At 47.4% G+C, this 22,457-nt stretch overlaps 65 non-coding genes across 65 annotated transcripts; all 65 read right to left on the bottom strand.

Annotated features, from left to right (window-relative positions):
* Positions 1–81: 81 nt before the first annotated feature.
* On the bottom strand, positions 82–200 carry LOC145145401 (5S ribosomal RNA). The gene has a single exon (XR_013726376.1). It is a non-coding gene; the product is annotated as a 5S ribosomal RNA (ribosomal RNA).
* Positions 201–430: 230 nt separating this feature from the next.
* LOC145155472 (5S ribosomal RNA) lies at positions 431–549 on the bottom strand. Its single transcript, XR_013735909.1, has one exon. It is a non-coding gene; the product is annotated as a 5S ribosomal RNA (ribosomal RNA).
* Positions 550–775: 226 nt separating this feature from the next.
* On the bottom strand, positions 776–894 carry LOC145144855 (5S ribosomal RNA). The gene has a single exon (XR_013725856.1). It is a non-coding gene; the product is annotated as a 5S ribosomal RNA (ribosomal RNA).
* A 220-nt stretch (positions 895–1,114) lies between these two features.
* Positions 1,115–1,233, bottom strand: LOC145144378 (5S ribosomal RNA). Its single transcript, XR_013725387.1, has one exon. It is a non-coding gene; the product is annotated as a 5S ribosomal RNA (ribosomal RNA).
* Positions 1,234–1,461: 228 nt separating this feature from the next.
* LOC145153681 (5S ribosomal RNA) lies at positions 1,462–1,580 on the bottom strand. Its single transcript, XR_013734177.1, has one exon. It is a non-coding gene; the product is annotated as a 5S ribosomal RNA (ribosomal RNA).
* Positions 1,581–1,812: 232 nt separating this feature from the next.
* LOC145156005 (5S ribosomal RNA) lies at positions 1,813–1,931 on the bottom strand. The gene has a single exon (XR_013736432.1). It is a non-coding gene; the product is annotated as a 5S ribosomal RNA (ribosomal RNA).
* Positions 1,932–2,159: 228 nt separating this feature from the next.
* LOC145153668 (5S ribosomal RNA) lies at positions 2,160–2,278 on the bottom strand. Its single transcript, XR_013734165.1, has one exon. It is a non-coding gene; the product is annotated as a 5S ribosomal RNA (ribosomal RNA).
* Positions 2,279–2,507: 229 nt separating this feature from the next.
* On the bottom strand, positions 2,508–2,626 carry LOC145155471 (5S ribosomal RNA). The gene has a single exon (XR_013735908.1). It is a non-coding gene; the product is annotated as a 5S ribosomal RNA (ribosomal RNA).
* Positions 2,627–2,853: 227 nt separating this feature from the next.
* Positions 2,854–2,972, bottom strand: LOC145144854 (5S ribosomal RNA). Its single transcript, XR_013725855.1, has one exon. It is a non-coding gene; the product is annotated as a 5S ribosomal RNA (ribosomal RNA).
* Positions 2,973–3,192: 220 nt separating this feature from the next.
* LOC145144377 (5S ribosomal RNA) lies at positions 3,193–3,311 on the bottom strand. The gene has a single exon (XR_013725386.1). It is a non-coding gene; the product is annotated as a 5S ribosomal RNA (ribosomal RNA).
* Positions 3,312–3,539: 228 nt separating this feature from the next.
* On the bottom strand, positions 3,540–3,658 carry LOC145153657 (5S ribosomal RNA). The gene has a single exon (XR_013734154.1). It is a non-coding gene; the product is annotated as a 5S ribosomal RNA (ribosomal RNA).
* A 228-nt stretch (positions 3,659–3,886) lies between these two features.
* Positions 3,887–4,005, bottom strand: LOC145144411 (5S ribosomal RNA). The gene has a single exon (XR_013725419.1). It is a non-coding gene; the product is annotated as a 5S ribosomal RNA (ribosomal RNA).
* A 228-nt stretch (positions 4,006–4,233) lies between these two features.
* Positions 4,234–4,352, bottom strand: LOC145143745 (5S ribosomal RNA). The gene has a single exon (XR_013724775.1). It is a non-coding gene; the product is annotated as a 5S ribosomal RNA (ribosomal RNA).
* Positions 4,353–4,582: 230 nt separating this feature from the next.
* On the bottom strand, positions 4,583–4,701 carry LOC145155470 (5S ribosomal RNA). Its single transcript, XR_013735907.1, has one exon. It is a non-coding gene; the product is annotated as a 5S ribosomal RNA (ribosomal RNA).
* A 226-nt stretch (positions 4,702–4,927) lies between these two features.
* LOC145153375 (5S ribosomal RNA) lies at positions 4,928–5,046 on the bottom strand. Its single transcript, XR_013733887.1, has one exon. It is a non-coding gene; the product is annotated as a 5S ribosomal RNA (ribosomal RNA).
* A 229-nt stretch (positions 5,047–5,275) lies between these two features.
* LOC145149442 (5S ribosomal RNA) lies at positions 5,276–5,393 on the bottom strand. Its single transcript, XR_013730300.1, has one exon. It is a non-coding gene; the product is annotated as a 5S ribosomal RNA (ribosomal RNA).
* Positions 5,394–5,622: 229 nt separating this feature from the next.
* Positions 5,623–5,741, bottom strand: LOC145154704 (5S ribosomal RNA). Its single transcript, XR_013735165.1, has one exon. It is a non-coding gene; the product is annotated as a 5S ribosomal RNA (ribosomal RNA).
* Positions 5,742–5,970: 229 nt separating this feature from the next.
* On the bottom strand, positions 5,971–6,089 carry LOC145146022 (5S ribosomal RNA). Its single transcript, XR_013726969.1, has one exon. It is a non-coding gene; the product is annotated as a 5S ribosomal RNA (ribosomal RNA).
* A 229-nt stretch (positions 6,090–6,318) lies between these two features.
* Positions 6,319–6,437, bottom strand: LOC145144376 (5S ribosomal RNA). Its single transcript, XR_013725385.1, has one exon. It is a non-coding gene; the product is annotated as a 5S ribosomal RNA (ribosomal RNA).
* A 231-nt stretch (positions 6,438–6,668) lies between these two features.
* On the bottom strand, positions 6,669–6,787 carry LOC145153645 (5S ribosomal RNA). Its single transcript, XR_013734143.1, has one exon. It is a non-coding gene; the product is annotated as a 5S ribosomal RNA (ribosomal RNA).
* Positions 6,788–7,017: 230 nt separating this feature from the next.
* On the bottom strand, positions 7,018–7,136 carry LOC145155467 (5S ribosomal RNA). Its single transcript, XR_013735906.1, has one exon. It is a non-coding gene; the product is annotated as a 5S ribosomal RNA (ribosomal RNA).
* A 227-nt stretch (positions 7,137–7,363) lies between these two features.
* On the bottom strand, positions 7,364–7,482 carry LOC145144853 (5S ribosomal RNA). Its single transcript, XR_013725854.1, has one exon. It is a non-coding gene; the product is annotated as a 5S ribosomal RNA (ribosomal RNA).
* A 220-nt stretch (positions 7,483–7,702) lies between these two features.
* On the bottom strand, positions 7,703–7,821 carry LOC145144375 (5S ribosomal RNA). Its single transcript, XR_013725384.1, has one exon. It is a non-coding gene; the product is annotated as a 5S ribosomal RNA (ribosomal RNA).
* A 228-nt stretch (positions 7,822–8,049) lies between these two features.
* LOC145153633 (5S ribosomal RNA) lies at positions 8,050–8,168 on the bottom strand. The gene has a single exon (XR_013734132.1). It is a non-coding gene; the product is annotated as a 5S ribosomal RNA (ribosomal RNA).
* Positions 8,169–8,398: 230 nt separating this feature from the next.
* Positions 8,399–8,517, bottom strand: LOC145153622 (5S ribosomal RNA). The gene has a single exon (XR_013734121.1). It is a non-coding gene; the product is annotated as a 5S ribosomal RNA (ribosomal RNA).
* Positions 8,518–8,747: 230 nt separating this feature from the next.
* Positions 8,748–8,866, bottom strand: LOC145155466 (5S ribosomal RNA). The gene has a single exon (XR_013735905.1). It is a non-coding gene; the product is annotated as a 5S ribosomal RNA (ribosomal RNA).
* Positions 8,867–9,092: 226 nt separating this feature from the next.
* Positions 9,093–9,211, bottom strand: LOC145144852 (5S ribosomal RNA). Its single transcript, XR_013725853.1, has one exon. It is a non-coding gene; the product is annotated as a 5S ribosomal RNA (ribosomal RNA).
* A 220-nt stretch (positions 9,212–9,431) lies between these two features.
* Positions 9,432–9,550, bottom strand: LOC145148563 (5S ribosomal RNA). The gene has a single exon (XR_013729442.1). It is a non-coding gene; the product is annotated as a 5S ribosomal RNA (ribosomal RNA).
* Positions 9,551–9,778: 228 nt separating this feature from the next.
* Positions 9,779–9,897, bottom strand: LOC145153611 (5S ribosomal RNA). Its single transcript, XR_013734110.1, has one exon. It is a non-coding gene; the product is annotated as a 5S ribosomal RNA (ribosomal RNA).
* A 230-nt stretch (positions 9,898–10,127) lies between these two features.
* LOC145145233 (5S ribosomal RNA) lies at positions 10,128–10,246 on the bottom strand. The gene has a single exon (XR_013726218.1). It is a non-coding gene; the product is annotated as a 5S ribosomal RNA (ribosomal RNA).
* Positions 10,247–10,476: 230 nt separating this feature from the next.
* Positions 10,477–10,595, bottom strand: LOC145155464 (5S ribosomal RNA). Its single transcript, XR_013735903.1, has one exon. It is a non-coding gene; the product is annotated as a 5S ribosomal RNA (ribosomal RNA).
* A 226-nt stretch (positions 10,596–10,821) lies between these two features.
* Positions 10,822–10,940, bottom strand: LOC145144850 (5S ribosomal RNA). Its single transcript, XR_013725852.1, has one exon. It is a non-coding gene; the product is annotated as a 5S ribosomal RNA (ribosomal RNA).
* A 220-nt stretch (positions 10,941–11,160) lies between these two features.
* Positions 11,161–11,279, bottom strand: LOC145144374 (5S ribosomal RNA). The gene has a single exon (XR_013725383.1). It is a non-coding gene; the product is annotated as a 5S ribosomal RNA (ribosomal RNA).
* Positions 11,280–11,507: 228 nt separating this feature from the next.
* LOC145153598 (5S ribosomal RNA) lies at positions 11,508–11,626 on the bottom strand. Its single transcript, XR_013734098.1, has one exon. It is a non-coding gene; the product is annotated as a 5S ribosomal RNA (ribosomal RNA).
* A 230-nt stretch (positions 11,627–11,856) lies between these two features.
* Positions 11,857–11,975, bottom strand: LOC145153587 (5S ribosomal RNA). The gene has a single exon (XR_013734087.1). It is a non-coding gene; the product is annotated as a 5S ribosomal RNA (ribosomal RNA).
* A 219-nt stretch (positions 11,976–12,194) lies between these two features.
* Positions 12,195–12,313, bottom strand: LOC145155463 (5S ribosomal RNA). Its single transcript, XR_013735902.1, has one exon. It is a non-coding gene; the product is annotated as a 5S ribosomal RNA (ribosomal RNA).
* A 226-nt stretch (positions 12,314–12,539) lies between these two features.
* LOC145144848 (5S ribosomal RNA) lies at positions 12,540–12,658 on the bottom strand. Its single transcript, XR_013725850.1, has one exon. It is a non-coding gene; the product is annotated as a 5S ribosomal RNA (ribosomal RNA).
* A 219-nt stretch (positions 12,659–12,877) lies between these two features.
* Positions 12,878–12,996, bottom strand: LOC145144373 (5S ribosomal RNA). Its single transcript, XR_013725382.1, has one exon. It is a non-coding gene; the product is annotated as a 5S ribosomal RNA (ribosomal RNA).
* A 228-nt stretch (positions 12,997–13,224) lies between these two features.
* Positions 13,225–13,343, bottom strand: LOC145153575 (5S ribosomal RNA). Its single transcript, XR_013734076.1, has one exon. It is a non-coding gene; the product is annotated as a 5S ribosomal RNA (ribosomal RNA).
* Positions 13,344–13,572: 229 nt separating this feature from the next.
* On the bottom strand, positions 13,573–13,691 carry LOC145153564 (5S ribosomal RNA). Its single transcript, XR_013734065.1, has one exon. It is a non-coding gene; the product is annotated as a 5S ribosomal RNA (ribosomal RNA).
* A 230-nt stretch (positions 13,692–13,921) lies between these two features.
* Positions 13,922–14,040, bottom strand: LOC145155462 (5S ribosomal RNA). The gene has a single exon (XR_013735901.1). It is a non-coding gene; the product is annotated as a 5S ribosomal RNA (ribosomal RNA).
* Positions 14,041–14,267: 227 nt separating this feature from the next.
* LOC145144847 (5S ribosomal RNA) lies at positions 14,268–14,386 on the bottom strand. The gene has a single exon (XR_013725849.1). It is a non-coding gene; the product is annotated as a 5S ribosomal RNA (ribosomal RNA).
* Positions 14,387–14,605: 219 nt separating this feature from the next.
* LOC145144372 (5S ribosomal RNA) lies at positions 14,606–14,724 on the bottom strand. Its single transcript, XR_013725381.1, has one exon. It is a non-coding gene; the product is annotated as a 5S ribosomal RNA (ribosomal RNA).
* A 228-nt stretch (positions 14,725–14,952) lies between these two features.
* On the bottom strand, positions 14,953–15,071 carry LOC145153553 (5S ribosomal RNA). The gene has a single exon (XR_013734054.1). It is a non-coding gene; the product is annotated as a 5S ribosomal RNA (ribosomal RNA).
* A 229-nt stretch (positions 15,072–15,300) lies between these two features.
* LOC145144694 (5S ribosomal RNA) lies at positions 15,301–15,419 on the bottom strand. The gene has a single exon (XR_013725699.1). It is a non-coding gene; the product is annotated as a 5S ribosomal RNA (ribosomal RNA).
* Positions 15,420–15,650: 231 nt separating this feature from the next.
* Positions 15,651–15,769, bottom strand: LOC145155618 (5S ribosomal RNA). The gene has a single exon (XR_013736049.1). It is a non-coding gene; the product is annotated as a 5S ribosomal RNA (ribosomal RNA).
* Positions 15,770–15,996: 227 nt separating this feature from the next.
* LOC145144408 (5S ribosomal RNA) lies at positions 15,997–16,115 on the bottom strand. Its single transcript, XR_013725416.1, has one exon. It is a non-coding gene; the product is annotated as a 5S ribosomal RNA (ribosomal RNA).
* A 229-nt stretch (positions 16,116–16,344) lies between these two features.
* LOC145148786 (5S ribosomal RNA) lies at positions 16,345–16,463 on the bottom strand. Its single transcript, XR_013729654.1, has one exon. It is a non-coding gene; the product is annotated as a 5S ribosomal RNA (ribosomal RNA).
* A 229-nt stretch (positions 16,464–16,692) lies between these two features.
* On the bottom strand, positions 16,693–16,811 carry LOC145154702 (5S ribosomal RNA). Its single transcript, XR_013735163.1, has one exon. It is a non-coding gene; the product is annotated as a 5S ribosomal RNA (ribosomal RNA).
* Positions 16,812–17,040: 229 nt separating this feature from the next.
* LOC145147416 (5S ribosomal RNA) lies at positions 17,041–17,159 on the bottom strand. Its single transcript, XR_013728320.1, has one exon. It is a non-coding gene; the product is annotated as a 5S ribosomal RNA (ribosomal RNA).
* Positions 17,160–17,388: 229 nt separating this feature from the next.
* LOC145154700 (5S ribosomal RNA) lies at positions 17,389–17,507 on the bottom strand. Its single transcript, XR_013735162.1, has one exon. It is a non-coding gene; the product is annotated as a 5S ribosomal RNA (ribosomal RNA).
* Positions 17,508–17,737: 230 nt separating this feature from the next.
* Positions 17,738–17,856, bottom strand: LOC145140643 (5S ribosomal RNA). Its single transcript, XR_013722226.1, has one exon. It is a non-coding gene; the product is annotated as a 5S ribosomal RNA (ribosomal RNA).
* Positions 17,857–18,086: 230 nt separating this feature from the next.
* LOC145155461 (5S ribosomal RNA) lies at positions 18,087–18,205 on the bottom strand. Its single transcript, XR_013735900.1, has one exon. It is a non-coding gene; the product is annotated as a 5S ribosomal RNA (ribosomal RNA).
* Positions 18,206–18,432: 227 nt separating this feature from the next.
* LOC145144846 (5S ribosomal RNA) lies at positions 18,433–18,551 on the bottom strand. Its single transcript, XR_013725848.1, has one exon. It is a non-coding gene; the product is annotated as a 5S ribosomal RNA (ribosomal RNA).
* Positions 18,552–18,771: 220 nt separating this feature from the next.
* LOC145147712 (5S ribosomal RNA) lies at positions 18,772–18,890 on the bottom strand. The gene has a single exon (XR_013728607.1). It is a non-coding gene; the product is annotated as a 5S ribosomal RNA (ribosomal RNA).
* Positions 18,891–19,118: 228 nt separating this feature from the next.
* Positions 19,119–19,237, bottom strand: LOC145153542 (5S ribosomal RNA). The gene has a single exon (XR_013734043.1). It is a non-coding gene; the product is annotated as a 5S ribosomal RNA (ribosomal RNA).
* Positions 19,238–19,466: 229 nt separating this feature from the next.
* LOC145155057 (5S ribosomal RNA) lies at positions 19,467–19,585 on the bottom strand. The gene has a single exon (XR_013735517.1). It is a non-coding gene; the product is annotated as a 5S ribosomal RNA (ribosomal RNA).
* A 230-nt stretch (positions 19,586–19,815) lies between these two features.
* LOC145155617 (5S ribosomal RNA) lies at positions 19,816–19,934 on the bottom strand. The gene has a single exon (XR_013736048.1). It is a non-coding gene; the product is annotated as a 5S ribosomal RNA (ribosomal RNA).
* A 227-nt stretch (positions 19,935–20,161) lies between these two features.
* LOC145144407 (5S ribosomal RNA) lies at positions 20,162–20,280 on the bottom strand. The gene has a single exon (XR_013725415.1). It is a non-coding gene; the product is annotated as a 5S ribosomal RNA (ribosomal RNA).
* A 229-nt stretch (positions 20,281–20,509) lies between these two features.
* On the bottom strand, positions 20,510–20,628 carry LOC145146912 (5S ribosomal RNA). Its single transcript, XR_013727835.1, has one exon. It is a non-coding gene; the product is annotated as a 5S ribosomal RNA (ribosomal RNA).
* Positions 20,629–20,857: 229 nt separating this feature from the next.
* On the bottom strand, positions 20,858–20,976 carry LOC145154699 (5S ribosomal RNA). Its single transcript, XR_013735161.1, has one exon. It is a non-coding gene; the product is annotated as a 5S ribosomal RNA (ribosomal RNA).
* A 229-nt stretch (positions 20,977–21,205) lies between these two features.
* Positions 21,206–21,324, bottom strand: LOC145147869 (5S ribosomal RNA). The gene has a single exon (XR_013728762.1). It is a non-coding gene; the product is annotated as a 5S ribosomal RNA (ribosomal RNA).
* Positions 21,325–21,553: 229 nt separating this feature from the next.
* LOC145154698 (5S ribosomal RNA) lies at positions 21,554–21,672 on the bottom strand. The gene has a single exon (XR_013735160.1). It is a non-coding gene; the product is annotated as a 5S ribosomal RNA (ribosomal RNA).
* A 230-nt stretch (positions 21,673–21,902) lies between these two features.
* LOC145146021 (5S ribosomal RNA) lies at positions 21,903–22,021 on the bottom strand. The gene has a single exon (XR_013726968.1). It is a non-coding gene; the product is annotated as a 5S ribosomal RNA (ribosomal RNA).
* Positions 22,022–22,249: 228 nt separating this feature from the next.
* On the bottom strand, positions 22,250–22,368 carry LOC145144371 (5S ribosomal RNA). Its single transcript, XR_013725380.1, has one exon. It is a non-coding gene; the product is annotated as a 5S ribosomal RNA (ribosomal RNA).
* Positions 22,369–22,457: the final 89 nt, after the last annotated feature.

The raw sequence follows: 22,457 nt of genomic DNA, 5'->3' as shown, positions 1-22,457 counted from the left end.
CACCCGAGCATAGAAATAGCAAGAAAGAAAAAAAAAACCGCACGTAAAATCTAAAAAAACGCAAACGGACAACGAAAAAGGGGGGTGCAACACGAGGACTTCCCAGGGGGTCACGCATCCTAGTACTACTCTCGCCCAAGCACGCTTAACTGCGGAGTTCTGATGGGATCCGGTGCATTAGTGCTGGTATGATCGCACCCAAAATACTATCCATGCTTATTGCTTGTATGTCTTAAAAGACGCAGAAACTCCTTTGTTTTCGTTCGCGAGGCGTGCGACCCACGTGACCGATCAGCTCCGTTCCAAAAATACGAAGACCATCAACCATGAAGCGGAGGCCACCCGAGCATAGAAATAGCAAGAAAGAAAAAAACAAAAAAAAAAACCGCACGTAAAAATCTAAAAAAACGCAAACGGACAACGAAAAAGGGGGGTGCAACACGAGGACTTCACATGGGGTCACCCATCCTAGTACTACTCTCGCCCAAGCACGCTTAACTGCGGAGTTCTGATGGGATCCGGTGCATTAGTGCTGGTATGATCGCACCCGAAATACTGTCCATGCTTATTGCTTGTATGTCTTAAAAGACACAGAACCTCCTTTGTTTTCGTACGCGAGGCGTGGGACCCACGTGACCGATCGGCTCCGTTCCAAAAATACGAAGACCATGAACCATGAAACGGAGGCCACCCGAGCATAGAAATAGCAAGAAAAAAAAAACAAAAAAAAACCGCACGTAAAATTTAAAAAAACGCAAACGGACAACAAAAAGGGGGGGTGCAACACGAGGACTTCCCAAGACGTCACCCATCCTAGTACTACTCTCGCCCAAGCACGCTTAACTGCGGAGTTCTGATGGGATCCGGTGCATTAGTGCTGGTATGATCGCACCCGAAATACTATCCATGCTTATTGCTTTTATGTCTTAAAAGACGCAGAACCTCCTTTGTTTTCGTACGCGAGGCGTGGAACCCACGTGACCGATCGGCTCCGTTCCAAAAATACGAAAACCATCAACAATGAAGCGGAGGCCACCCGAGCATAGAAATAGCAAGAAAGAAAAAAAAAACCGCACGTAAAATCTAAAAAAACGCAAACGGACAACGAAAAAGGGGGGTGCAACACGAGGACTTCCCAGGGGGTCACCCATCCTAGTACTACTCTCGCACAAGCACGCTTAACTGCGGAGTTCTGATGGGATCCGGTGCATTAGTGCTGGTATGATCGCACCCGAAATACTATCCATGCTTATTGCTTGTATGTCTTAAAAGACGCAGAACCTCCTTTGTTTTCGTACGCGAGGCGTGGGACCGACGTGACCGATCGGCTCCGTTCCAAAAATACGAAGACCATGAACCATGAAACGGAGGCCACCCGAACATAGAAATAGCAAGAAAGAAAAAAAAACAAAAAAAACCGCACGTAAAATCTAAAAAAACGCAAACGGACAACGAAAAAGGGGGGTGCAACACGAGGACTTCCCAGGGGGTCACCCATCCTAGTACTACTCTCGCCCAAGCACGCTTAACTGCGGAGTTCTGATGGGATCCGGTGCATTAGTGCTGGTATGATCGCACCCGAAATACTATCCATGCTTATTGCTTGTATGTCTTAAAAGACGCAGAACCTCCTTTGTTTTCGTACGCGAGTCGTGGGACCCACGTGACCGATCGGCTCCGTTCCAAAAATACGAAGACCATGAACCATGAAACGAAGGTCACCCGAGCATAGAAATAGCAAGAAAGAAAAAAAAAACAAAAACAAAACCGCACGTAAAATCTAAAAAAACGCAAACGGACAACGAAAAAGGGGGGGTGCAACACGAGGACTTCCCAGGGGGTCACCCATCCTAGTACTACTCTCGCCCAAGCACGCTTAACTGCGAAGTTCTGATGGGATCCGGTGCATTAGTGCTGGTATGATCGCACCCGAAATACTATCCATGCTTATTGCTTTTATGTCTTAAAAGACGCAGAACCTCCTTTGTTTTCGTACGCGAGGCGTGGAACCCACGTGACCGATCGGCTCCGTTCCAAAAATACGAAAACCATCAACCATGAAGCGGAGGCCACCCGAGCAAAGAAATAGCAAGAAAGAAAAAAAAACAAAAAAAATCGCACGTAAAATCTAAAAAAACGCAAACGGACAACGAAAAAGGGGGGTGCAACACGAGGACTTCCCAGGGGGTCACCCATCCTAGTACTACTCTCGCCCAAGCACGCTTAACTGCGGAGTTCTGATGGGATCCGGTGCATTAGTGCTGGTATGATCGCACCCAAAATACTATCCATGCTTATTGCTTGTATGTCTTAAAAGACGCAGAAACTCCTTTGTTTTCGTACGCGAGGCGTGCGACCCACGTGACCGATCAGCTCCGTTCCAAAAATACGAAGACCATCAACCATGAAGCGGAGGCCACCCGAGCATAGAAATAGCAAGAAAGAAAAAAAACAAAAAAAAACCGCACGTAAAAATCTAAAAAAACGCAAACGGACAACGAAAAAGGGGGGTGCAACACGAGGACTTCACATGGGGTCACCCATCCTAGTACTACTCTCGCCCAAGCACGCTTAACTGCGGAGTTCTGATGGGATCCGGTGCATTAGTGCTGGTATGATCGCACCCGAAATACTGTCCATGCTTATTGCTTGTATGTCTTAAAAGACACAGAACCTCCTTTGTTTTCGTACGCGAGGCGTGGGACCCACGTGACCGATCGGCTCCGTTCCAAAAATACGAAGACCATGAACCATGAAACGGAGGCCACCCGAGCATAGAAATAGCAAGAAAAAAAAAACAAAAAAAAACCGCACGTAAAATCTAAAAAAACGCAAACGGACAACAAAAAAGGGGGGGTGCAACACGAGGACTTCCCAAGACGTCACCCATCCTAGTACTACTCTCGCCCAAGCACGCTTAACTGCGGAGTTCTGATGGGATCCGGTGCATTAGTGCTGGTATGATCGCACCCGAAATACTATCCATGCTTATTGCTTTTATGTCTTAAAAGACGCAGAACCTCCTTTGTTTTCGTACGCGAGGCGTGGAACCCACGTGACCGATCGGCTCCGTTCCAAAAATACGAAAACCATCAACAATGAAGCGGAGGCCACCCGAGCATAGAAATAGCAAGAAAGAAAAAAAAAACCGCACGTAAAATCTAAAAAAACGCAAACGGACAACGAAAAAAGGGGGTGCAACACGAGGACTTCCCAGGGGGTCACCCATCCTAGTACTACTCTCGCACAAGCACGCTTAACTGCGGAGTTCTGATGGGATCCGGTGCATTAGTGCTGGTATGATCGCACCCGAAATACTATCCATGCTTATTGCTTGTATGTGTTAAAAGACGCAGAACCTCCTTTGTTTTCGTACGCGAGGCGTGGGACCGACGTGACCGATCGGCTCCGTTCCAAAAATACGAAGACCATGAACCATGAAACGGAGGCCACCCGAGCATAGAAATAGCAAGAAAGAAAAAAAAACAAAAAAAACCGCACGTAAAATCTAAAAAAACGCAAACGGACAACGAAAAAGGGGGGTGCAACACGAGGACTTCCCAGGGGGTCACCCATCCTAGTACTACTCTCGCCCAAGCACGCTTAACTGCGGAGTTCTGATGGGATCCGGTGCATTAGTGCTGGTATGATCGCACCCGAAATACTATCCATGCTTATTGCTTGTATGTCTTAAAAGACGCAGAACCTCCTTTGTTTTCGTACGCGAGGCGTGGAACCCACGTGACCGATCGGCTCCGTTCCAAAAATACGAAAACCATCAACCATGAAGCGGAGGCCACCCGAGCATAGAAATAGCAAGAAAGAAAAAAAACAAAAAAAAACCGCACGTAAAATCTAAAAAAACGCAAACCGACAACGAAAAAGGGGGGTGCAACACGAGGACTTCCCAGGGGGTCACCCATCCTAGTACTACTCTCGCCCAAACACGCTTAACTGCAGAGTTCTGATGGGATCCGGTGCATTAGTGCTGGTATGATCGCACCCGAAATACTATCCATGCTTATTGCTTTTATGTCTTAAAAGACGCAGAACCTCCTTTGTTTTCGTACGCGAGGCGTGGGACCCACGTGACCGATCGGCTCCGTTCCAAAAATACGAAGACCATGAACCATGAAGCGGAGGCCACCCGAGCATAGAAATAGCAAGAAAGAAAAAAAACAAAAAAAAACCGCACGTAAAATCTAAAAAAACGCAAACGGACAACGAAAAAGGGGGGTGCAACACGAGGACTTCCCAGGGGGTCACCCATCCTAGTACTACTCTCGCCCAAGCACGCTTAACTGCGGGGTTCTGATGGGATCCGGTGCATTAGTGCTGGTATGATCGCACCCAAAATACTATCCATGCTTATTGCTTGTATGTCTTAAAAGACGCAGAAACTCCTTTGTTTTCGTACGCGAGGCGTGCGACCCACGTGACCGATCAGCTCCGTTCCAAAAATACGAAGACCATCAACCATGAAGCGGAGGCCACCCGAGCATAGAAATAGCAAGAAAGAAAAAAAACAAAAAAAAAACCGCACGTAAAAATCTAAAAAAATGCAAACGGACAACGAAAAAGGGGGGTGCAACACGAGGACTTCACATGGGGTCACCCATCCTAGTACTACTCTCGCCCAAGCACGCTTAACTGCGGAGTTCTGATGGGATCCGGTGCATTAGTGCTGGTATGATCGCACCCGAAATACTGTCCATGCTTATTGCTTGTATGTCTTAAAAGACACAGAACCTCCTTTGTTTTCGTACGCGAGGCGTGGGACCCACGTGACCGATCGGCTCCGTTCCAAAAATACGAAGTCCATGAACCATGAAACGGAGGCCACCCGAGCATAGAAATAGCAAGAAAAAAAAACAAAAAAAAACCGCACGTAAAATCTAAAAAAACGCAAACGGACAACGAAAAAACGGGGGTGCAACACGAGGACTTCCCAAGGGGTCACCCATCCTAGTACTACTCTCGCCCAAGCACGCTTAACTGCGGAGTTCTGATGGGATCCGGTGCATTAGTGCTGGTATGATCGCACCCGAAATACTATCCATGCTTATTGCTTTTATGTCTTAAAAGACGCAGAACCTCCTTTGTTTTCGTACGCGAGGCGTGGAACCCACGTGACCGATCGGCTCCGTTCCAAAAATACGAAAACCATCAACCATGAAGCGGAGGCCACCCGAGCATAGAAATAGCAAGAAAGAAAAAAAAACAAAAAAAAACTGCACGTAAAATCTAAAAAAACGCAAACGGACAACGAAAAAGGGGGGTGCAACACGAGGACTTCCCAGGGGTCACCCATCCTAGTACTACTCTCGCCCAAGCACGCTTAACTGCAGAGTTCTGATGGGATCCGGTGCATTAGTACTGGTATGATCGCAGCCGAAATACTATCCATGCTTATTGCATGTATGTCTTAAAAGACGCAGAACCTCCTTTGTTTTCGTACGCGAGGCGTGGGACCCACGTGACCGACCGGCTCCATTCCAAAAATACGAAGACCATGAACCATGAAACGAAGGCCACCCGAGCATAGAAATAGCAAGAAAGAAAAAAAAACAAAAAAAAACCGCACGTAAAATCTAAAAAAACGCAAACGGACAACGAAAAAGGGGGGTGCAACACGAGGACTTCCCAGGGGGTCACCCATCCTAGTACTACTCTCGCCCAAGCACGCTTGACTGCGGAGTTCTGATGGGATCCGGTGCATTAGTGCTGGTATGATCGCACCCGAAATACTATCCATGCTTATTGCTTGTATGTCTTAAAAGACGCAGAACCTCCTTTGTTTTCGTACGCGAGTCGTGGAACCCACGTGACCGATCGGCTCCGTTCCAAAAATACGAAAACCATCAACCATGAAGCGGAGGCCACCCGAGCATAGAAATAGCAAGAAAGAAAAAAAAACAAAAAAAAACCGCACGTAAAATCTAAAAAAACGCAAACGGACAACGAAAAAGGGGGGTGCAACACGAGGACTTCCCAGGGGGTCACCCATCCTAGTACTACTCTCGCCCAAGCACGCTTAATTGCAGAGTTCTGATGGGATCCGGTGCATTAGTGCTGGTATGATCGCACCCGAAATACTATCCATGCTTATTGCATGTATGTCTTAAAAGACGCAGAACCTCCTTTGTTTTCGTACGCGAGGCGTGGGACCCACGTGACCGATCAGCTCCGTTCCAAAAATACGAAGACCATGAACCATGAAACGGAGGCCACCCGAGCATAGAAATAGCAAGAAAGAAAAAAAAACAAAAAAAAACTGCACGTAAAATCTAAAAAAACGCAAACGGACAACGAAAAAGGGGGGTGCAACACGAGGACTTCCCAGGGGGTCACCCATCCTAGTACTACTCTCGCACAAGCACGCTTAACTGCGGAGTTCTGATGGGATCCGGTGCATTAGTGCTGGTATGATCGCACCCGAAATACTATCCATGCTTATTGCTTGTATGTCTTAAAAGACGCAGAACCTCCTTTGTTTTCGTACGCGAGGCGTGGGACCCACGTGACCAATCGGCTCCGTTCCAAAAATACGAAGACCATGAACCATGAAACGGAGGCCACCCGAGCATAGAAATAGCAAGAAAGAAAAAAAAAACAAAAAAAAAACCGCACGTAAAATCTAAAAAAACGCAAACGGACAACGAAAAAGGGGGGTGCAACACGAGGACTTCCCAGGGGGTCACCCATCCTAGTACTACTCTCGCCCAAGCACGCTTAACTGCGGAGTTCTGATGGGATCCGGTGCATTAGTGCTGGTATGATCGCACCCAAAATACTATCCATGCTTATTGCTTGTATGTCTTAAAAGACGCAGAAACTCCTTTGTTTTCGTACGCGAGGCGTGCGACCCACGTGACCGATCAGCTCCGTTCCAAAAATACGAAGACCATCAACCATGAAGCGGAGGCCACCCGAGCATAGAAATAGCAAGAAAGAAAAAAAACAAAAAAAAAACCGCACGTAAAAATCTAAAAAAACGCAAACGGACAACGAAAAAGGGGGGTGCAACACGAGGACTTCACATGGGGTCACCCATCCTAGTACTACTCTCGCCCAAGCACGCTTAACTGCGGAGTTCTGATGGGATCCGGTGCATTAGTGCTGGTATGATCGCACCCGAAATACTGTCCATGCTTATTGCTTGTATGTCTTAAAAGACACAGAACCTCCTTTGTTTTCGTACGCGAGGCGTGGGACCCACGTGACCGATCGGCTCCGTTCCAAAAATACGAAGACCATGAACCATGAAACGGAGGCCACCCGAGCATAGAAATAGCAAGAAAAAAAAACAAAAAAAAACCGCACGTAAAATCTAAAAAAACGCAAACGGACAACAAAAAAGGGGGGGGTGCAACACGAGGACTTCCCAAGACGTCACCCATCCTAGTACTACTCTCGCCCAAGCACGCTTAACTGCGGAGTTCTGATGGGATCCGGTGCATTAGTGCTGGTATGATCGCACCCGAAATACTATCCATGCTTATTGCTTTTATGTCTTAAAAGACGCAGAACCTCCTTTGTTTTCGTATGCGAGGCGTGGAACCCACGTGACCGATCGGCTCCGTTCCAAAAATACGAAAACCATCAACAATGAAGCGGAGGCCACCCGAGCATAGAAATAGCAAGAAAGAAAAAAAAAACCGCACGTAAAATCTAAAAAAACGCAAACGGACAACAAAAAAGGGGGGTGCAACACGAGGACTTCCCAGGGGGTCACCCATCCTAGTACTACTCTCGCACAAGCACGCTTAACTGCGGAGTTCTGATGGGATCCGGTGCATTAGTGCTGGTATGATCGCACCCGAAATACTATCCATGCTTATTGCTTGTATGTCTTAAAAGACGCAGAACCTCCTTTGTTTTCGTACGCGAGGCGTGGGACCGACGTGACCGATCGGCTCCGTTCCAAAAATACGAAGACCATGAACCATGAAACGGAGGCCACCCGAGCATAGAAATAGCAAGAAAGAAAAAAAAACAAAAAAAACCGCACGTAAAATCTAAAAAAACGCAAACGGACAACGAAAAAGGGGGGTGCAACACGAGGACTTCCCAGGGGGTCACCCATCCTAGTACTACTCTCGCCCAAGCACGCTTAACTGCGGAGTTCTGATGGGATCCGGTGCATTAGTGCTGGTATGATCGCACCCGAAATACTATCCATGCTTATTGCTTGTATGTCTTAAAAGACGCAGAACCTCCTTTGTTTTCGTACGCGAGGCGTGGGACCCACATGACCGATCGGCTCCGTTCCAAAAATACGAAGACCATGAACCATGAAACGGAGGCCACCCGAGCATAGAAATAGCAAGAAAGAAAAAAAAAACAAAAAAAAACCGCACGTAAAATCTAAAAAAACGCAAACGGACAACGAAAAAGGGGGGTGCAACACGAGGACTTCCCAGGGGGTCACCCATCCTAGTACTACTCTCGCCCAAGCACGCTTAACTGCGGAGTTCTGATGGGATCCGGTGCATTAGTGCTGGTATGATCGCACCCAAAATACTATCCATGCTTATTGCTTGTATGTCTTAAAAGACGCAGAAACTCCTTTGTTTTCGTACGCGAGGCGTGCGACCCACGTGACCGATCAGCTCCGTTCCAAAAATACGAAGACCATCAACCATGAAGCGGAGGCCACCCGAGCATAGAAATAGCAAGAAAGAAAAAAAACAAAAAAAAAACCGCACGTAAAAATCTAAAAAAACGCAAACGGACAACGAAAAAGGGGGGTGCAACACGAGGACTTCACATGGGGTCACCCATCCTAGTACTACTCTCGCCCAAGCACGCTTAACTGCGGAGTTCTGATGGGATCCGGTGCATTAGTGCTGGTATGATCGCACCCGAAATACTGTACATGCTTATTGCTTGTATGTCTTAAAAGACACAGAACCTCCTTTGTTTTCGTACGCGAGGCGTGGGACCCACGTGACCGATCGGCTCCGTTCCAAAAATACGAAGACCATGAACCATGAAACGGAGGCCACCCGAGCATAGAAATAGCAAGAAAAAAAAAACAAAAAAAAACCGCACGTAAAATCTAAAAAAACGCAAACGGACAACAAAAAAGGGGGGTGCAACACGAGGACTTCCCAAGACGTCACCCATCCTAGTACTACTCTCGCCCAAGCACGCTTAACTGCGGAGTTCTGATGGGATCCGGTGCATTAGTGCTGGTATGATCGCACCCGAAATACTATCCATGCTTATTGCTTTTATGTCTTAAAAGACGCAGAACCTCCTTTGTTTTCGTACGCGAGGCGTGGAACCCACGTGACCGATCGGCTCCGTTCCAAAAATACGAAAACCATCAACAATGAAGCGGAGGCCACCCGAGCATAGAAATAGCAAGAAAGAAAAAAAAAACCGCACGTAAAATCTAAAAAAACGCAAACGGACAACGAAAAAGGGGGGTGAAACACGAGGACTTCCCAGGGGGTCACCCATCCTAGTACTACTCTCGCACAAGCACGCTTAACTGCGGAGTTCTGATGGGATCCGGTGCATTAGTGCTGGTATGATCGCACCCGAAATACTATCCATGCTTATTGCTTGTATGTGTTAAAAGACGCAGAACCTCCTTTGTTTTCGTACGCGAGGTGTGGGACCGACGTGACCGATCGGCTCCGTTCCAAAAATACGAAGACCATGAACCATGAAACGGAGGCCACCCGAGCATAGAAATAGCAAGAAAGAAAAAAAAACAAAAAAAACCACACGTAAAATCTAAAAAAACGCAAACGGACAACGAAAAAGGGGGGTGCAACACGAGGACTTCCCAGGGGGTCACCCATCCTAGTACTACTCTCGCCCAAGCACGCTTAACTGCGGAGTTCTGATGGGATCCGGTGCATTAGTGCTGGTATGATCGCACCCGAAATACTATCCATGCTTATTGCTTGTATGTCTTAAAAGACGCAGAACCTCCTTTGTTTTCGTACGCGAGGCGTGGGACCCACATGACCGATCGGCTCCGTTCCAAAAATACGAAGACCATGAACCATGAAACGGAGGCCACCCGAGCATAGAAATAGCAAGAAAGAAAAAAAAAACAAAAAAAAACCGCACGTAAAATCTAAAAAAACGCAAACGGACAACGAAAAAGGGGGGTGCAACACGAGGACTTCCCAGGGGGTCACCCATCCTAGTACTACTCTCGCCCAAGCACGCTTAACTGCGTAGTTCTGATGGGATCCGGTGCATTAGTGCTGGTATGATCGCACCCAAAATACTATCCATGCTTATTGCTTGTATGTCTTAAAAGACGCAGAAACTCCTTTGTTTTCGTACGCGAGGCGTGCGACCCACGTGACCGATCAGCTCCGTTCCAAAAATACGAAGACCATCAACCATGAAGCGGAGGCCACCCGAGCATAGAAATAGCAAGAAAGAAAAAAAACAAAAAAAAAACCGCACGTAAAAATCTAAAAAAACGCAAACGGACAACGAAAAAGGGGGGTGCAACACGAGGACTTCACATGGGGTCACCCATCCTAGTACTACTCTCGCCCAAGCACGCTTAACTGCGGAGTTCTGATGGGATCCGGTGCATTAGTGCTGGTATGATCGCACCCGAAATACTGTCCATGCTTATTGCTTGTATGTCTTAAAAGACACAGAACCTCCTTTGTTTTCGTACGCGAGGCGTGGGACCCACGTGACCGATCGGCTCCGTTCCAAAAATACGAAGACCATGAACCATGAAACGGAGGCCACCCGAGCATAGAAATAGCAAGAAAAAAAAAACAAAAAAAAACCGCACGTAAAATCTAAAAAAACGCAAACGGACAACAAAAAAGGGGGGTGCAACACGAGGACTTCCCAAGACGTCACCCATCCTAGTACTACTCTCGCCCAAGCACGCTTAACTGCGGAGTTCTGATGGGATCCGGTGCATTAGTGCTGGTATGATCGCACCCGAAATACTATCCATGCTTATTGCTTTTATGTCTTAAAAGACGCAGAACCTCCTTTGTTTTCGTACGCGAGGCGTGGAACCCACGTGACCGATCGGCTCCGTTCCAAAAATACGAAAACCATCAACAATGAAGCGGAGGCCACCCGAGCATAGAAATAGCAAGAAAGAAAAAAAAAACCGCACGTAAAATCTAAAAAAACGCAAACGGACAACGAAAAAGGGGGGTGCAACACGAGGACTTCCCAGGGGGTCACCCATCCTAGTACTACTCTCGCACAAGCACGCTTAACTGCGGAGTTCTGATGGGATCCGGTGCATTAGTGCTGGTATGATCGCACCCGAAATACTATCCATGCTTATTGCTTGTATGTGTTAAAAGACGCAGAACCTCCTTTGTTTTCGTACGCGAGGTGTGGGACCGACGTGACCGATCGGCTCCGTTCCAAAAATACGAAGACCATGAACCATGAAACGGAGGCCACCCGAGCATAGAAATAGCAAGAAAGAAAAAAAAACAAAAAAAACCGCACGTAAAATCTAAAAAAACGCAAACGGACAACGAAAAAGGGGGGTGCAACACGAGGACTTCCCAGGGGGTCACCCATCCTAGTACTACTCTCGCCCAAGCACGCTTAACTGCGGAGTTCTGATGGGATCCGGTGCATTAGTGCTGGTATGATCGCACCCGAAATACTATCCATGCTTATTGCTTGTATGTCTTAAAAGACGCAGAACCTCCTTTGTTTTCGTACGCGAGGCGTGGGACCCACATGACCGATCGGCTCCGTTCCAAAAATACGAAGACCATGAACCATGAAACGGAGGCCACCCGAGCATAGAAATAGCAAGAAAGAAAAAAAAAACAAAAAAAAACCGCACGTAAAATCTAAAAAAACGCAAACGGACAACGAAAAAGGGGGGTGCAACACGAGGACTTCCCAGGGGGTCACCCATCCTAGTACTACTCTCGCCCAAGCACGCTTAACTGCGGAGTTCTGATGGGATCCGGTGCATTAGTGCTGGTATGATCGCACCCAAAATACTATCCATGCTTATTGCTTGTATGTCTTAAAAGACGCAGAAACTCCTTTGTTTTCGTACGCGAGGCGTGCGACCCACGTGACCGATCAGCTCCGTTCCAAAAATACGAAGACCATCAACCATGAAGCGGAGGCCACCCGAGCATAGAAATAACAAGAAAGAAAAAAAAACCGCACGTAAAATCTAAAAAAACGCAAACGGACAACGAAAAAGGGGGGTGCAACACGAGGACTTCACATGGGGTCACCCATCCTAGTACTACTCTCGCCCAAGCACGCTTAACTGCGGAGTTCTGATGGGATCCGGTGCATTAGTGCTGGTATGATCGCACCCGAAATACTGTCCATGCTTATTGCTTGTATGTCTTAAAAGACACAGAACCTCCTTTGTTTTCGTACGCGAGGCGTGGGACCCACGTGACCGATCGGCTCCGTTCCAAAAATACGAAGACCATGAACCATGAAACGGAGGCCACCCGAGCATAGAAATAGCAAGAAAAAAAAAACAAAAAAAAACCGCACGTAAAATCTAAAAAAACGCAAACGGACAACAAAAAAGGGGGGTGCAACACGAGGACTTCCCAAGACGTCACCCATCCTAGTACTACTCTCGCCCAAGCACGCTTAACTGCGGAGTTCTGATGGGATCCGGTGCATTAGTGCTGGTATGATCGCACCCGAAATACTATCCATGCTTATTGCTTTTATGTCTTAAAAGACGCAGAACATCCTTTGTTTTCGTACGCGAGGCGTGGAACCCACGTGACCGATCGGCTCCGTTCCAAAAATACGAAAACCATCAACAATGAAGCGGAGGCCACCCGAGCATAGAAATAGCAAGAAAGAAAAAAAAACCGCACGTAAAATCTAAAAAAACGCAAACGGACAACGAAAAAGGGGGGTGCAACACGAGGACTTCCCAGGGGGTCACCCATCCTAGTACTACTCTCGCACAAGCACGCTTAACTGCGGAGTTCTGATGGGATCCGGTGCATTAGTGCTGGTATGATCGCACCCGAAATACTATCCATGCTTATTGCTTGTATGTGTTAAAAGACGCAGAACCTCCTTTGTTTTCGTACGCGAGGTGTGGGACCGACGTGACCGATCGGCTCCGTTCCAAAAATACGAAGACCATGAACCATGAAACGGAGGCCACCCGAGCATAGAAATAGCAAGAAAGAAAAAAAAACAAAAAAAACCGCACGTAAAATCTAAAAAAACGCAAACGGACAACGAAAAAGGGGGGTGCAACACGAGGACTTCCCAGGGGGTCACCCATCCTAGTACTACTCTCGCCCAAGCACGCTTAACTGCGGAGTTCTGATGGGATCCGGTGCATTAGTGCTGGTATGATCGCACCCGAAATACTATCCATGCTTATTGCTTGTATGTCTTAAAAGACGCAGAACCTCCTTTGTTTTCGTACGCGAGGCGTGGGACCCACATGACCGATCGGCTCCGTTCCAAAAATACGAAGACCATGAACCATGAAACGGAGGCCACCCGAGCATAGAAATAGCAAGAAAGAAAAAAAAAACAAAAAAAACCGCACGTAAAATCTAAAAAAACGCAAACGGACAACGAAAAAGGGGGGTGCAACACGAGGACTTCCCAGGGGGTCACCCATCCTAGTACTACTCTCGCCCAAGCACGCTTAACTGCGGAGTTCTGATGGGATCCGGTGCATTAGTGCTGGTATGATCGCACCCAAAATACTATCCATGCTTATTGCTTGTATGTCTTAAAAGACGCAGAAACTCCTTTGTTTTCGTACGCGAGGCGTGCGACCCACGTGACCGATCAGCTCCGTTCCAAAAATACGAAGACCATCAACCATGAAGCGGAGGCCACCCGAGCATAGAAATAGCAAGAAAGAAAAAAAACAAAAAAAAAACCGCACGTAAAAATCTAAAAAAACGCAAACGGACAACGAAAAAGGGGGGTGCAACACGAGGACTTCACATGGGGTCACCCATCCTAGTACTACTCTCGCCCAAGCACGCTTAACTGCGGAGTTCTGATGGGATCCGGTGCATTAGTGCTGGTATGATCGCACCCGAAATACTGTCCATGCTTATTGCTTGTATGTCTTAAAAGACACAGAACCTCCTTTGTTTTCGTACGCGAGGCGTGGGACCCACGTGACCGATCGGCTCCGTTCCAAAAATACGAAGACCATGAACCATGAAACGGAGGCCACCCGAGCATAGAAATAGCAAGAAAAAAAAAACAAAAAAAAACCGCACGTAAAATCTAAAAAAACGCAAACGGACAACAAAAAAGGGGGGGTGCAACACGAGGACTTCCCAAGACGTCACCCATCCTAGTACTACTCTCGCCCAAGCACGCTTAACTGCGGAGTTCTGATGGGATCCGGTGCATTAGTGCTGGTATGATCGCACCCGAAATACTATCCATGCTTATTGCTTTTATGTCTTAAAAGACGCAGAACCTCCTTTGTTTTCGTACGCGAGGCGTGGAACCCACGTGACCGATCGGCTCCGTTCCAAAAATACGAAAACCATCAACAATGAAGCGGAGGCCACCCGAGCATAGAAATAGCAAGAAAGAAAAAAAAACCGCACGTAAAATCTAAAAAAACGCAAACGGACAACGAAAAAGGGGGGTGCAACACGAGGACTTCCCAGGGGGTCACCCATCCTAGTACTACTCTCGCACAAGCACGCTTAACTGCGGAGTTCTGATGGGATCCGGTGCATTAGTGCTGGTATGATCGCACCCGAAATACTATCCATGCTTATTGCTTGTATGTGTTAAAAGACGCAGAACCTCCTTTGTTTTCGTACGCGAGGCGTGGGACCGACGTGACCGATCGGCTCCGTTCCAAAAATACGAAGACCATGAACCATGAAACGGAGGCCACCCGAGCATAGAAATAGCAAGAAAGAAAAAAAAACAAAAAAAACCGCACGTAAAATCTAAAAAAACGCAAACGGACAACGAAAAAGGGGGGTGCAACACGAGGACTTCCCAGGGGGTCACCCATCCTAGTACTACTCTCGCCCAAGCACGCTTAACTGCGGAGTTCTGATGGGATCCGGTGCATTAGTGCTGGTATGATCGCACCCGAAATACTATCCATGCTTATTGCTTGTATGTCTTAAAAGACGCAGAACCTCCTTTGTTTTCGTACGCGAGGCGTGGAACCCACGTGACCGATCGGCTCCGTTCCAAAAATACGAAAACCATCAACCATGAAGCGGAGGCCACCCGAGCATAGAAATAGCAAGAAAGAAAAAAAAACAAAAAAAAAACGCACGTAAAATCTAAAAAAACGCAAACCGACAACGAAAAAGGGGGGTGCAACACGAGGACTTCCCAGGGGGTCACCCATCCTAGTACTACTCTCGCCCAAGCACGCTTAACTGCAGAGTTCTGATGTGATCCGGTGCATTAGTGCTGGTATGATCGCACCCGAAATACTATCCATGCTTATTGCTTGTATGTCTTAAAAGACGCAGAACCTCCTTTGTTTTCGTACGCGAGGCGTGGGACCCACGTGACCGATCGGCTCCGTTCCAAAAATACGAAGACCGTGAACCATGAAACGGAGGCCACCCGAGCATAGAAATAGCAAGAAAGAAAAAAAAAACAAAAAAAAACCGCACGTAAAATCTAAAAAAACGCAAACGGACAACGAAAAAGGGGGGGTGCAACACGAGGACTTCCCAGGGAGTCACCCATCCTAGTACTACTCTCGCCCAAGCACGCTTAACTGCGGAGTTCTGATGGGATCCGGTGCATTAGTGCTGGTATGATCGCACCCGAAATACTGTCCATGCTTATTGCTTGTATGTCTTAAAAGACACAGAACCTCCTTTGTTTTCGTACGCGAGGCGTGGGACCCACGTGACCGATCGGCTCCGTTCCAAAAATACGAAGTCCATGAACCATGAAACGGAGGCCACCCGAGCATAGAAATAGCAAGAAAAAAAAAACAAAAAAAAACCGCACGTAAAATCTAAAAAAACGCAAACGGACAACGAAAAAACGGGGGTGCAACACGAGGACTTCCCAAGGGGTCACCCATCCTAGTACTACTCTCGCCCAAGCACGCTTAACTGCGGAGTTCTGATGGGATCCGGTGCATTAGTGTTGGTATGATCGCACCCGAAATACTATCCATGCTTATTGCTTTTATGTCTTAAAAGACGCAGAACCTCCTTTGTTTTCGTACGCGAGGCGTGGAACCCACGTGACCGATCGGCTCCGTTCCAAAAATACGAAAACCATCAACCATGAAGCGGAGGCCACCCGAGCATAGAAATAGCAAGAAAGAAAAAAAAACAAAAAAAAACTGCACGTAAAATCTAAAAAAACGCAAACGGACAACGAAAAAGGGGGGTGCAACACGAGGACTTCCCAGGGGGTCACCCATCCTAATACTACTCTCGCCCAAGCACGCTTAACTGCAGAGTTCTGATGGGATCCGGTGCATTAGTACTGGTATGATCGCAGCCGAAATACTATCCATGCTTATTGCATGTATGTCTTAAAAGACGCAGAACCTCCTTTGTTTTCGTACGCGAGGCGTGGGACCCACGTGACCGACCGGCTCCGTTCCAAAAATACGAAGACCATGAACCATGAAACGAAGGCCACCCGAGCATAGAAATAGCAAGAAAGAAAAAAAAACAAAAAAAAACCGCACGTAAAATCTAAAAAAACGCAAACGGACAACGAAAAAGGGGGGTGCAACACGAGGACTTCCCAGGGGGTCACCCATCCTAGTACTACTCTCGCCCAAGCACGCTTGACTGCGGAGTTCTGATGGGATCCGGTGCATTAGTGCTGGTATGATCGCACCCGAAATACTATCCATGCTTATTGCTTGTATGTCTTAAAAGACGCAGAACCTCCTTTGTTTTCGTACGCGAGGCGTGGAACCCACGTGACCGATCGGCTCCGTTCCAAAAATACGAAAACCATCAACCATGAAGCGGAGGCCACCCGAGCATAGAAATAGCAAGAAACAAAAAAAAACAAAAAAAAACCGCACGTAAAATCTAAAAAAACGCAAACGGACAACGAAAAAGGGGGGTGCAACACGAGAACTTCCCAGGGGGTCACCCATCCTAGTACTACTCTCGCCCAAGCACGCTTAACTGCAAAATTCTGATGGGATCCGGTGCATTAGTGCTGGTATGATCGCACCCGAAATACTATCCATGCTTATTGCATGTATGTCTTAAAAGACGCAGAACCTCCTTTGTTTTCGTACGCGAGGCGTGGGACCCACGTGACCGACCGGCTCCGTTCCAAAAATACGAATACCATGAACCATGAAACGAAGGCCACCCGAGCATAGAAATAGCAAGAAAGAAAAAAAAACAAAAAAAAACCGCACGTAAAATCTAAAAAAACGCAAACGGACAACGAAAAAGGGGGGTGCAACACGAGGACTTCCCAGGGGGTCACCCATCCTAGTACTACTCTCGCCCAAGCACGCTTGACTGCGGAGTTCTGATGGGATCCGGTGCATTAGTGCTGGTATGATCGCACCCGAAATACTATCCATGCTTATTGCTTGTATGTCTTAAAAGACGCAGAACCTCCTTTGTTTTCGTACGCGAGGCGTGGAACCCACGTGACCGATCGGCTCCGTTCCAAAAATACGAAAACCATCAACCATGAAGCGGAGGCCACCCGAGCATAGAAATAGCAAGAAAGAAAAAAAAAACAAAAAAAAACCGCACGTAAAATCTAAAAAAACGCAAACGGACAACGAAAAAGGGGGGTGCAACACGAGGACTTCCCAGGGGGTCACCCATCCTAGTACTACTCTCGCCCAAGCAAGCTTAACTGCGGAGTTCTGATGGGATCCGGTGCATTAGTGCTGGTATGATCGCACCCAAAATACTATCCATGCTTATTGCTTGTATGTCTTAAAAGACGCAGAAACTCCTTTGTTTTCGTACGCGAGGCGTGCGACCCACGTGACCGATCACCTCCGTTCCAAAAATACGAAGACCATCAACCATGAAGCGGAGGCCACCCGAGCATAGAAATAGCAAGAAAGAAAAAAAACAAAAAAAAAACCGCACGTAAAAATCTAAAAAAACGCAAACGGACAACGAAAAAGGGGGGTGCAACACGAGGACTTCACATGGGGTCACCCATCCTAGTACTACTCTCGCCCAAGCACGCTTAACTGCGGAGTTCTGATGGGATCCGGTGCATTAGTGCTGGTATGATCGCACCCGAAATACTGTCCATGCTTATTGCTTGTATGTCTTAAAAGACACAGAACCTCCTTTGTTTTCGTACGCGAGGCGTGGGACCCACGTGACCGATCGGCTCCGTTCCAAAAATACGAAGACCATGAACCATGAAACGGAGGCCACCCGAGCATAGAAATAGCAAGAAAAAAAAAACAAAAAAAAACCGCACGTAAAATCTAAAAAAACGCAAACGGACAACAAAAAAGGGGGGGTGCAACACGAGGACTTCCCAAGACGTCACCCATCCTAGTACTACTCTCGCCCAAGCACGCTTAACTGCGGAGTTCTGATGGGATCCGGTGCATTAGTGCTGGTATGATCGCACCCGAAATACTATCCATGCTTATTGCTTTTATGTCTTAAAAGACGCAGAACCTCCTTTGTTTTCGTACGCGAGGCGTGGAACCCACGTGACCGATCGGCTCCGTTCCAAAAATACGAAAACCATCAACAATGAAGCGGAGGCCACCCGAGCATAGAAATAGCAAGAAAGAAAAAAAAAACCGCACGTAAAATCTAAAAAAACGCAAACGGACAACGAAAAAGGGGGGTGCAACACGAGGACTTCCCAGGGGGTCAGCCATCCTAGTACTACTCTCGCACAAGCACGCTTAACTGCGGAGTTCTGATGGGATCCGGTGCATTAGTGCTGGTATGATCGCACCCGAAATACTATCCATGCTTATTGCTTGTATGTGTTAAAAGACGCAGAACCTCCTTTGTTTTCGTACGCGAGGCGTGGGACCGACGTGACCGATCGGCTCCGTTCCAAAAATACGAAGACCATGAACCATGAAACGGAGGCCACCCGAGCATAGAAATAGCAAGAAAGAAAAAAAAACAAAAAAAACCGCACGTAAAATCTAAAAAAACGCAAACGGACAACGAAAAAGGGGGGTGCAACACGAGGACTTCCCAGGGGGTCACCCATCCTAGTACTACTCTCGCCCAAGCACGCTTAACTGCGGAGTTCTGATGGGATCCGGTGCATTAGTGCTGGTATGATCGCACCCGAAATACTATCCATGCTTATTGCTTGTATGTCTTAAAAGACGCAGAACCTCCTTTGTTTTCGTACGCGAGGCGTGGAACCCACGTGACCGATCGGCTCCGTTCCAAAAATACGAAAACCATCAACCATGAAGCGGAGGCCACCCGAGCATAGAAATAGCAAGAAAGAAAAAAAAACAAAAAAAAAACGCACGTAAAATCTAAAAAAACGCAAACCGACAACGAAAAAGGGGGGTGCAACACGAGGACTTCCCAGGGGGTCACCCATCCTAGTACTACTCTCGCCCAAGCACGCTTAACTGCAGAGTTCTGATGGGATCCGGTGCATTAGTGCTGGTATGATCGCACCCGAAATACTATCCATGCTTATTGCTTGTATGTCTTAAAAGACGCAGAACCTCCTTTGTTTTCGTACGCGAGGCGTGGGACCCACGTGACCGATCGGCTCCGTTCCAAAAATACGAAGACCGTGAACCATGAAACGGAGGCCACCCGAGCATAGAAATAGCAAGAAAGAAAAAAAAAACAAAAAAAAACCGCACGTAAAATCTAAAAAAACGCAAACGGACAACGAAAAAGGGGGGTGCAACACGAGGACTTCCCAGGGAGTCACCCATCCTAGTACTACTCTCGCCCAAGCACGCTTAACTGCGGAGTTCTGATGGGATCCGGTGCATTAGTGCTGGTATGATCGCACCCGAAATACTGTCCATGCTTATTGCTTGTATGTCTTAAAAGACACAGAACCTCCTTTGTTTTCGTACGCGAGGCGTGGGACCCACGTGACCGATCGGCTCCGTTCCAAAAATACGAAGTCCATGAACCATGAAACGGAGGCCACCCGAGCATAGAAATAGCAAGAAAAAAAAAACAAAAAAAAACCGCACGTAAAATCTAAAAAAACGCAAACGGACAACGAAAAAACGGGGGTGCAACACGAGGACTTCCCAAGGGGTCACCCATCCTAGTACTACTCTCGCCCAAGCACGCTTAACTGCGGAGTTCTGATGGGATCCGGTGCATTAGTGTTGGTATGATCGCACCCGAAATACTATCCATGCTTATTGCTTTTATGTCTTAAAAGACGCAGAACCTCCTTTGTTTTCGTACGCGAGGCGTGGAACCCACGTGACCGATCGGCTCCGTTCCAAAAATACGAAAACCATCAACCATGAAGCGGAGGCCACCCGAGCATAGAAATAGCAAGAAAGAAAAAAAAACAAAAAAAAACTGCACGTAAAATCTAAAAAAACGCAAACGGACAACGAAAAAGGGGGGTGCAACACGAGGACTTCCCAGGGGGTCACCCATCCTAGTACTACTCTCGCCCAAGCACGCTTAACTGCAGAGTTCTGATGGGATCCGGTGCATTAGTACTGGTATGATCGCAGCCGAAATACTATCCATGCTTATTGCATGTATGTCTTAAAAGACGCAGAACCTCCTTTGTTTTCGTACGCGAGGCGTGGGACCCACGTGACCGACCGGCTCCGTTCCAAAAATACGAAGACCATGAACCATGAAACGAAGGCCACCCGAGCATAGAAATAGCAAGAAAGAAAAAAAAACAAAAAAAAACCGCACGTAAAATCTAAAAAAACGCAAACGGACAACGAAAAAGGGGGGTGCAACACGAGGACTTCCCAGGGGGTCACCCATCCTAGTACTACTCTCGCCCAAGCACGCTTGACTGCGGAGTTCTGATGGGATCCGGTGCATTAGTGCTGGTATGATCGCACCCGAAATACTATCCATGCTTATTGCTTGTATGTCTTAAAAGACGCAGAACCTCCTTTGTTTTCGTACGCGAGGCGTGGAACCCACGTGACCGATCGGCTCCGTTCCAAAAATACGAAAACCATCAACCATGAAGCGGAGGCCACCCGAGCATAGAAATAGCAAGAAACAAAAAAAAACAAAAAAAAACCGCACGTAAAATCTAAAAAAACGCAAACGGACAACGAAAAAGGGGGGTGCAACACGAGGACTTCCCAGGGGGTCACCCATCCTAGTACTACTCTCGCCCAAGCACGCTTAACTGCAAAATTCTGATGGGATCCGGTGCATTAGTGCTGGTATGATCGCACCCGAAATACTATCCATGCTTATTGCATGTATGTCTTAAAAGACGCAGAACCTCCTTTGTTTTCGTACGCGAGGCGTGGGACCCACGTGACCGACCGGCTCCGTTCCAAAAATACGAATACCATGAACCATGAAACGAAGGCCACCCGAGCATAGAAATAGCAAGAAAGAAAAAAAAACAAAAAAAAACCGCACGTAAAATCTAAAAAAACGCAAACGGACAACGAAAAAGGGGGGTGCAACACGAGGACTTCCCAGGGGGTCACCCATCCTAGTACTACTCTCGCCCAAGCACGCTTGACTGCGGAGTTCTGATGGGATCCGGTGCATTAGTGCTGGTATGATCGCACCCGAAATACTATCCATGCTTATTGCTTGTATGTCTTAAAAGACGCAGAACCTCCTTTGTTTTCGTACGCGAGGCGTGGAACCCACGTGACCGATCGGCTCCGTTCAAAAAATACGAAAACCATCAACCATGAAGCGGAGGCCACCCGAGCATAGAAATAGCAAGAAAGAAAAAAAAAACAAAAAAAAACCGCACGTAAAATCTAAAAAAACGCAAACGGACAACGAAAAAGGGGGGTGCAACACGAGGACTTCCCAGGGGGTCACCCATCCTAGTACTACTCTCGCCCAAGCACGCTTAATTGCAGAGTTCTGATGGGATCCGGTGCATTAGTGCTGGTATGATCGCACCCGAAATACTATCCATGCTTATTGCATGTATGTCTTAAAAGACGCAGAACCTCCTTTGTTTTCGTACGCGAGGCGTGGGACCCACGTGACCGATCAGCTCCGTTCCAAAAATACGAAGACCATGAACCATGAAACGGAGGCCACCCGAGCATAGAAATAGCAAGAAAGAAAAAAAACAAAAAAAAACCGCACGTAAAATCTAAAAAAACGCAAACGGACAACGAAAAAGGGGGGTGCAACACGAGGACTTCCCAGGGGGTCACCCATCCTAGTACTACTCTCGCACAAGCACGCTTAACTGCGGAGTTCTGATGGGATCCGGTGCATTAGTGCTGGTATGATCGCACCCGAAATACTATCCATGCTTATTGCTTGTATGTCTTAAAAGACGCAGAACCTCCTTTGTTTTCGTACGCGAGGCGTGGGACCCACGTGACC

This window comes from Lactuca virosa, chromosome 1, assembly GCF_052849685.1.
Source record: "Lactuca virosa cultivar CGN04683 chromosome 1, Lactuca_virosa_CGN04683_v6, whole genome shotgun sequence".
NCBI lineage: Eukaryota > Viridiplantae > Streptophyta > Magnoliopsida > Asterales > Asteraceae > Lactuca > Lactuca virosa.
Note: the sequence above shows the minus strand (reverse complement) of the source record. Positions and strands in the feature narration are given on the sequence as shown.